The sequence below is a fragment of the Seriola dumerili genome, unplaced genomic scaffold, assembly GCF_002260705.1.
Source record: "Seriola dumerili isolate Sdu_G_001 unplaced genomic scaffold, Sdu_1.0 BDQW01000226.1, whole genome shotgun sequence".
Taxonomy (NCBI): domain Eukaryota; kingdom Metazoa; phylum Chordata; class Actinopteri; order Carangiformes; family Carangidae; genus Seriola; species Seriola dumerili.
The window spans coordinates 5,486,690-5,494,599 of record NW_019174481.1 but is presented as its reverse complement, the minus strand read 5'-3'; positions in this window follow the sequence as shown (position 1 = coordinate 5,494,599).

The window sequence follows — 7,910 nt, the reverse complement described above, 5'->3', positions numbered from 1 at the left end:
ATATAACACTGAAAGGTGCCAATATGCTGCAAAATGAGTTATTTTACCTTGAAAAGATATCAACACTTAAATAAAATATAAAATGCAAGACATTTACTTGTAATGTGAGGAGTTGCTACTCTTATTGAAGTAAAGGATTTGCATATTTCCTCCAACACTGTTTCTCTCACGCACAACTTCTTCCACATATAAACATCATTCACACAAAACACTTCATGCATTTAGTGTATGTCACGCAAACGTCTGTCCACACAATGTATTGATTGGTGAATAACTGACAGCTTAGAACATTTTAATCCAATGTTGTCAGCTCACAAGTTGTGTTGCTAAGTGATGAACAGGTGCTCCATCCTCTTTTCTTACCCCCTTCGTCTTATCACAGGTGAAGAGAGGTTGAATAGAGCGTCCGCTTACATTTTCTTTTACAGAGAAAGTGTCCATGGAGGGAGATCCAGAGGAATCAGATGAGGATCATCAGGGACCCACTGTGCTGTGGGAGAAGTGCATCCAGCAGAGCATCTTTGTCGACCTAAGCGAGGATGAAAGTCTTCACTTAAGTGATTTGGAGAATTCTTTAGCTTTACATCTCTCCCAGGCAGAGTCTGCTGCCTCTGAGGCCAGCATCCATCTCAGTGGTAAGTCCTGGAGTCACTGCAGTGTCCATTTGTCTGTTGAGTGTTACAACGTCTACGGACTGTACTGAACTGGACATAACACTGTCTGTGTTGTAACACATGTAGCAAAGTTGGTATTTATGTTCTTCAATTTTCAGGGAGCGCAGAGCTGTCAGCCTTGGATGACACCTCCTCGGAGTCCAGTATTGTGAGCAGTCAAAGTGAGAGGGTGGTAGAGAACAAGACCAAGAGCAGCATACTGCATGTGTCTGCCCAGAGACCAAACACCATGCAAGATGAGCCACCCTTAAAGCGTGAGTACGAGGACCCAGGTGAGAATACTAGTGACGAGGATCAGGAGGACCTACCTTATGATGTTGACCTTGGAAGTCTGTACTTCAACCAGACAGCTGGCTCTGAGGGCAACACGAGCTCTGACAGTAGAGAAACTGTTCATGCAAGTCCTGATGGCCCTGGTCTGCTTGAGTTGACTACAACAAATGGAGATGACACCAGTGAATGTTTGGTTTCTGTTGAGAGTAATGTTGAGAAACCAAAAGTTTTGTCGCAAGAGGATGTTGTCTTTTTTGATGCTTCCAAGCCAAGTGAGGTTTCCCCATCATGCCCTTGTCCTGCAGACATTAACCAGTTGCTGCTGCGACACTTCTCCCAGGAAGAGTTGCTGAGACCAGGTAGGCTAATCGAGGCAGAGACCCTGCCGGAGGTGTCCCTGCTGGAGAGCATGGACGACAATGTTTTGAGCTGGGCTCCAACACACAACACGGCTATTCATAGTAACCACTCAGGGAGCTCTGCTTGTAATTCTGAGATTAATCAGAATGTCTTCTCTGGCAGGACTGATGAAAATAGTCATGCTGCATCAAAAAATTCAAGTTTAGAGGAAGAGGTCGAAAGGAAAATTGATAATTCCGCCTCTGCTGCTGACAGCGTTGCATCCAGCTGTGCAAGTATAGACTCAAAGCAGAGCAGTGGGGACAAGAGTGCTGTAGATGTAGTGAAGCTGGAAAAGTTTGAAGAGGACAATCAAGTAGAGAAAGTCCCACTTGTGCGAACCAGGTCCTTCAGCGAGATGAAGTATGGCCAAGGCCAAGTCCATTACCCCCTCCCTGACTTCTCTAAGGTTGCCCCCAAGGTAAAGATCCCCAAAGCTCCAAGTGGACCTGCCAAACCTGTTCCTCAGGAGACCAGCACCATGCACAGAGCCCAGTCCTCTCCGGGTATGTTGGAGGTGATCAGCAGAGTCCTGGAGGATTCAGTCCAGCCCTCAGAGATGCCTTATGTCTTCAAAGATGAGGAGAAACAGACTCATCCAGCGCTGGTGCATCACCTGCAGGTAGAAAACCGCAAGAATTTACTCTTCACAGCACACATGTTCCTACGCCTTTTGGATTCCTTTGCTTTAGTTTCCTCATGTAACAGATATGTAAATGCTATTAAGGACAGATATTTAACTTGTTCCTTCTTTCTTTAGGCTGAATATGATAAATTACTAACCAAATATGCTGAGGCAGAAAACCTTATTGATAAAATGAGAATAGGAACCAATGTAAGTAAAACCGAAACCACGCAGGTGTTTGAGAAATCAAAATAAGTAAAAAGTCAAATTTTCAATGCAAGTTACAAATTTATTGAACTTGTTTTTGCAGACTCAGCCCTCCTCAGAACTAATGCTGTATTCAGAGTGTGAAGATGATCATCAGAGAAACGTAGTTGAGGGAAGCCATCTTGGATCCTTGACTCCTCACCGTCCCCCATCAGGTTCGTCTCTGTATCTGACATCTGATATTATGACGGACATCGCTTTGCTTCACTACCTGCAAATTATGCAGCGAAGTGCAACTGGTTTCCATAGAGACGAATGGGGTCAGATGACTCTATTCTAGTTACACAAACATCTTAACTTTGCTCTTGGGCCACTCTAAACAATGAGTGTAAACTGGAGAACCTGACCACACTAAAATATTTCAGTTTTAAATTCTGTATCATATTTTCAAAGGTCATCAGTAACTATATGCATCATGTGCAATTTTTAATTCTTCATACAAAGTCTACACTTAAAGTAAAAAATATTAGATGTAAATAAAGGTCAGAAAAAATAATCCCTTGTTTTCAGAAAACTTTGGTGAAAAAGGAGGAAGAGCCCCCGAGAGCAACATTGCGGAGGTGAACGCAGCTTCCTCCAGCCCGCCTGAAGAGGATCCCAGTGATGGGGAAAGAATGACTGCTGAGCTGAGAGACATCATCAGCTCGTTCATGCGGAAGGTAAGTTTGAAGATATTACCAGATTACCATTAAATAAAACATGCAAAACGACACATCTAAATGGATTCTTCTACACAGGTGGAGGAATTCAAAGAGGGTGTAAGCATCATGTCAGTGAGCACAGCAGAACAGCAAATGGTAAGAAATGTTTACATCCTATACATGGTAGCCTATATGACTTTTGATATTCATTTTATATATATACAGTATATATATATATATATATATATTATATTTTATTTATTTCAGGTGAACTATCATTTTTAATAACTATGTGGTTCCTTTTTTACTTCTGGATGCGCCTAAATGTGAAATTTGTCTTTTGTCAGATGCTGAGGAGCATGATGGAGGCTCAGGACCAGCTGGAGAGGAAATACATCAGTAAGAAGGAGGAGCACAGAGCTCTGGAGATGCAGAACTACATGGGTCTGTCCAGGAACACTGGCACCTTTGACCCAAACAGGTTAAAGAGACCTCACTATTGCACTCGCATAAATATGTCAGTATCACGTCAATGCATCTATTCATGTGTGTGTGTGTGTGTGTGTGTGTGTGTGGACACATCTTCAGGCTGGTGGAGGGACACATATTCAGGATAGGGATGCTCCTTGAAGACATAAAGGAGATGATAGACAAAAACGTGTGTGAGCAGATTTCACCACCCCACTCGTCCTCCACCCCCACGCCCATGAAACAGATGCTACATGTGAAGACCAGTCCCACACCACCATCCCTGCATGAGGTAACCAACTCACACACACACCCACTAACTCCCCTGCGCTCCCTTGCCTTAGATTTTTTGCCACATGCTTCACTCTCAAATATCTCAATCATGAAATTTTGTGCAGAAGTTCACGGTCCCTGATTTTTCCTTGAAATTAACATTTTTGGCTTCGTGTGAAATGTCTCAACAACTGTTGGATACATGTAACTTCATTGCATTGATGTTAGCAATTAGAAAGTAAAAGGTTAGCATGGTTAACATGGATACTATAGAAATATTAAAAGGGATATTATTTGTATGTAATTTGTAAAGTCACTATAATTATTCTAAAATACTCATCAAATACTTATCTTAGTTTTACTTTATTATACAGTAACATCGACCATCATCATTCCGTTGTGGCTAGTAAATACTGAGCAGGTCTTCATTTCTCTATGGGTGTCACTGTCTTGGCAGTGGACCTTGCTTTATCTTCCTGGGACTTTGAGCACATTTTACATTCCTCTATTTTAATGGCAAAGTGCCTCCACGACCTCAGTGACCTTAGTGGCCTCAAGTTTGTCTGTTTCTACCCGGGCCCTCAGCTCCATCTCCTTCTCGAGCATTTGAATGAGACATTTACATACAGTATGTCATGACAAAAACCTTTCTGCTTCTTTTCTTAAATTTCCATCCTGGTGTGTAAGACTCTGCCTTTCAGCTGCATGATCCTTTCAGGCCTTTCAGGCTGTCTTGTCTTGTCTTGTCTTGTTCTGTTCCCTCAGGTCGTTTTGCCTCCAGAGCAGGTCCACAATTTCCTGTTGATCACAGTCCTTTTCCTTCTTCTCTACCATGCACCTCTTGGCCACACCCTCAATGTTCTTCTCCACTGTGTTGAGCTTCTGCGGGGCATTATTGCCTTGGAGCACCTCTCCTCTTTGTAACCAAAATGAGCCTTTACACACCCTCTACTTCTTTGCAAAGTGCCTCTGCCACCTTGGCCTCCTAGATTTTCTCTGCTTTTTGTTTTTTAAAGACTTTTCTCTTATTTCTCTCCATTTCTGGCTCAGAGGCAAGTATCTGGTACTCAGCCAAATTAGTACCAGATGTGAGCCTGTTTCTGTAGTGTACTTTGGTCACTGACCAAATCCCTTTGCTGACACTGACGAACTCTTTTATATATTCAACCTCTTTGTGAATGCAGTCTGCTGTGTTATTTGTATCCACACCCTGCACCTTCATTTGTGACAAATTCTCTCCTGGAGGAAATGTTGAACGTGTGTGTGTGTGTGTGATAAGATTACACTAACCACAAATGATCCGACTGGGCTTCATGTTTCAGGGTCCATGTGCAGGTTTTTCCACTGTGAGTTTCAAGATGGAGACACACAAAGAGGAAGAAAAGGAAGAGGAAGTGGAGGAGGCCAGAGAGGTCCCTGGTGATGGTGGATTGGAGCAAAGCAGTGAGCCCATAACTGCTGACTCTGTACTGAAAAACCCTGGGCATAACAGCTGCCATTCACGGTACTTCAGGAAAAAACTTAACAATATTTCTTTTTTTAATTGAGTTTTTATTAATTATGGAATTATGCAGTGTTTGATAATTAATCCTCATAATTAATGTCCTAATAATATTGTCTTTTTGGGTATACATCATCAAAGTTAACACTGTTCTAACTGTGAATATTGTAATTAAATACTGTATGCGCCAGGGCTAATCTCATAAAGAAAACTGAAAGCAGTTATCCTGGTTAGGATACATAAATATAGTGAACCACTGTTGTGCATCTTCCACTGTCACTATTGTGTCCAGCTATTGACGATTTGAGTGACACTTGTGTGTGTGTTTGTGCTCAAATAATAGGCACGTTCTCAGGCTTCCTGTGGGCCGATCGTGTTTCAGGTACAGTGTTGGTTTCGGGTTCCACCGTGCAGAGGGAACAGAGAGTGTTTGGGTCTGTCTGTGTGAGCAGGTTTTCTTCTCTGCCCCGTTTCAGGGGCTCGCGGGACTCTCTGGAGAGACTGGACATCCAGACAGCTGAGGGCGAGGAGGGCGATGAAGAGGAGAGGAGCTCTCTCTCTGTCCTGTCAGAGGGGATAGATCATAGTAACATCTTAGATTACCTGAGTGGAACCAGCTCAACCTCAAGACGGAGGGAGTGGACGCCTGAAAGGTCAGTGTTGTGATATTAAAGTCTACCTGACCATATAAAAGAGATAACTGTGGTTCGATTGACTCTCTGTTGCAGTTTGTTTATACTGGGTTTCTCTTAAATAATTTATGGCTCACACAAGTAATCCATCTACCAATCCTGTCACTGTGTAAGTGAGCTACTTTTGGATACGTGGTGTCAATCTAGAAATGGGAAGAATCTCTTAAAATACTACTTGACATTATTTAAACAATGTCCTCACCTTCCCATCTCTTTTCATCTCACCTCCACAGCCAGAAAGATGCCTCAGTAATAACATTTGTCATTTACTAGCTCTAAATATCTTTATTGGTGTTGCTGCCCCAGTTATAGCACGGCAGAGAGTGTCCTTATCCCAGAGGATGACTGTGATCTGGGTGATTGTGTGAGTCTGGCTGTGGAGGTCTCCTCTTCCTCCGATGCACCCAGACAGTCAGACCCCGACGGCAACTCAGAGCCTCCTCTCGGCACCCCATGTGCATCACAGGTCAGCCACAGACAACAGTCGGTTTGTTTGACTGATCGTTGTCTCTTCTAAGCTTCAGACTTTAGATGGTAATTTAATGCAACAGGTTTTCTTGCAGTGGTGGGTAGGATGCAGAGGCTACCTTAATTTTTTTTCAACTGATGTTGTGTTTTCTGGGGTGCAGAGGATCGTGAGCCCAGAGACAGACAGCGGATTTGGGAGCTCTTACTTGAATCAATCCACCATTGATGGACCATTTCAATCAAATCTGCTCACAGAAAGGTACAAATTGATTCACTGACTGATCCGCAGTCACTGTCTAGACATCACATGGGTCCTCGTAGAATAACTCTTGTTGGATCTGTCCAATTCCAGTGTGCAGTCCCATGATGATGCTCTAAGTAGCTCTGACAGTGAGGGCTCCTGCTCCAACCTGCAGACAGCCATCCATTCAGCCTCACTGAACAGCCAGCGGTGGGCCAGCCCCCACCCGTCTGTCCAAACACAGTCCTGTGGTGTAGCAGCTGCAGTGGAGCTGTGGGTGAAGAGCACCACTAAGGAGCCTTCAGTCAGGCTACAGGGTGAGCAAGCCTTGCAATCAGAATGTGATTCTTCATCTCCCTTAATCCGTTCTGTTTTAGTTTCATCATAGCTGGTCAATACTGAAATATTAAGTGCTTCCCCACCACTTCCTGAACAGGATCTGATCCCAGCCTGCCTGCACAGCTCCATCACCGTATTTCTGAACCGGGACTCAGCACCACCATGGATACAGAGGAGAGAAGCAGCCAAATGTATTCCTGCTCTTGTAACAGGTCAGTATATACTAAGGGGCAAGCAATGTTGGTGGTTGACTAGGGACTTGGACTTTAAGCAGTTGTTTCGCCAGTGTAAATAAAGATTCACCCTCTTCTGTTCTCGCCTTTTTACACAGTGAACATCTGAATATCTGTATCTGTGTGTTAATGTGTGTTTAGTGAGGTTATCCTGGCCTTGCAGTCAGAGGTGTCCAGGCTGAAGAAGGACCTGGAGGAGGGCTTAGTCCAGCTGCCTCACCTGGCGCAGAAGATGGACTATCTCACCTCCAAATACAGACAGGATCGTCAGGAGCGCAGGTCTAAAACCAGACCCAGGACCCACCTAAGACCAGCTTGTAACAGGTGAACCTGACCCTGTTGGACAGTGGGTGAATAGAAAGGACATTGTTAGGTTGTATTTGTGTTACATTTTATTGGAATGATATTTATATTCATTCATAACTGATTAACAACCAGGTGAAAGATGTTTTTATCATTCAACTATTCATTTTTCTTATACTGTTTCCTGTAGTGTATGGAAATCATCAAACAGCAGACAAAATATTAGTAATCTTATTTCTAGTCCTGCAAGAATAGAGGACTGGATCTCTTCAGACATGGACCCCAGCAAGAGCAAAGGTACTCCACCTCCATAATATACTCATAAGAAAATTACAGCAACATGACTCCCTGTCTGCCTCTACTTATTCTATATTTGTGGACAGATAATTCTCCATCCATTTTGAGTTTGATAATCTCCTCCCCAGGTACAAATAGTGGTGATAATGCAGGCTCTGAGATCATGTCTCACTTCCACAATTCACCTGTAGGGAGCAGAAGAGGAAGCGGCGCACA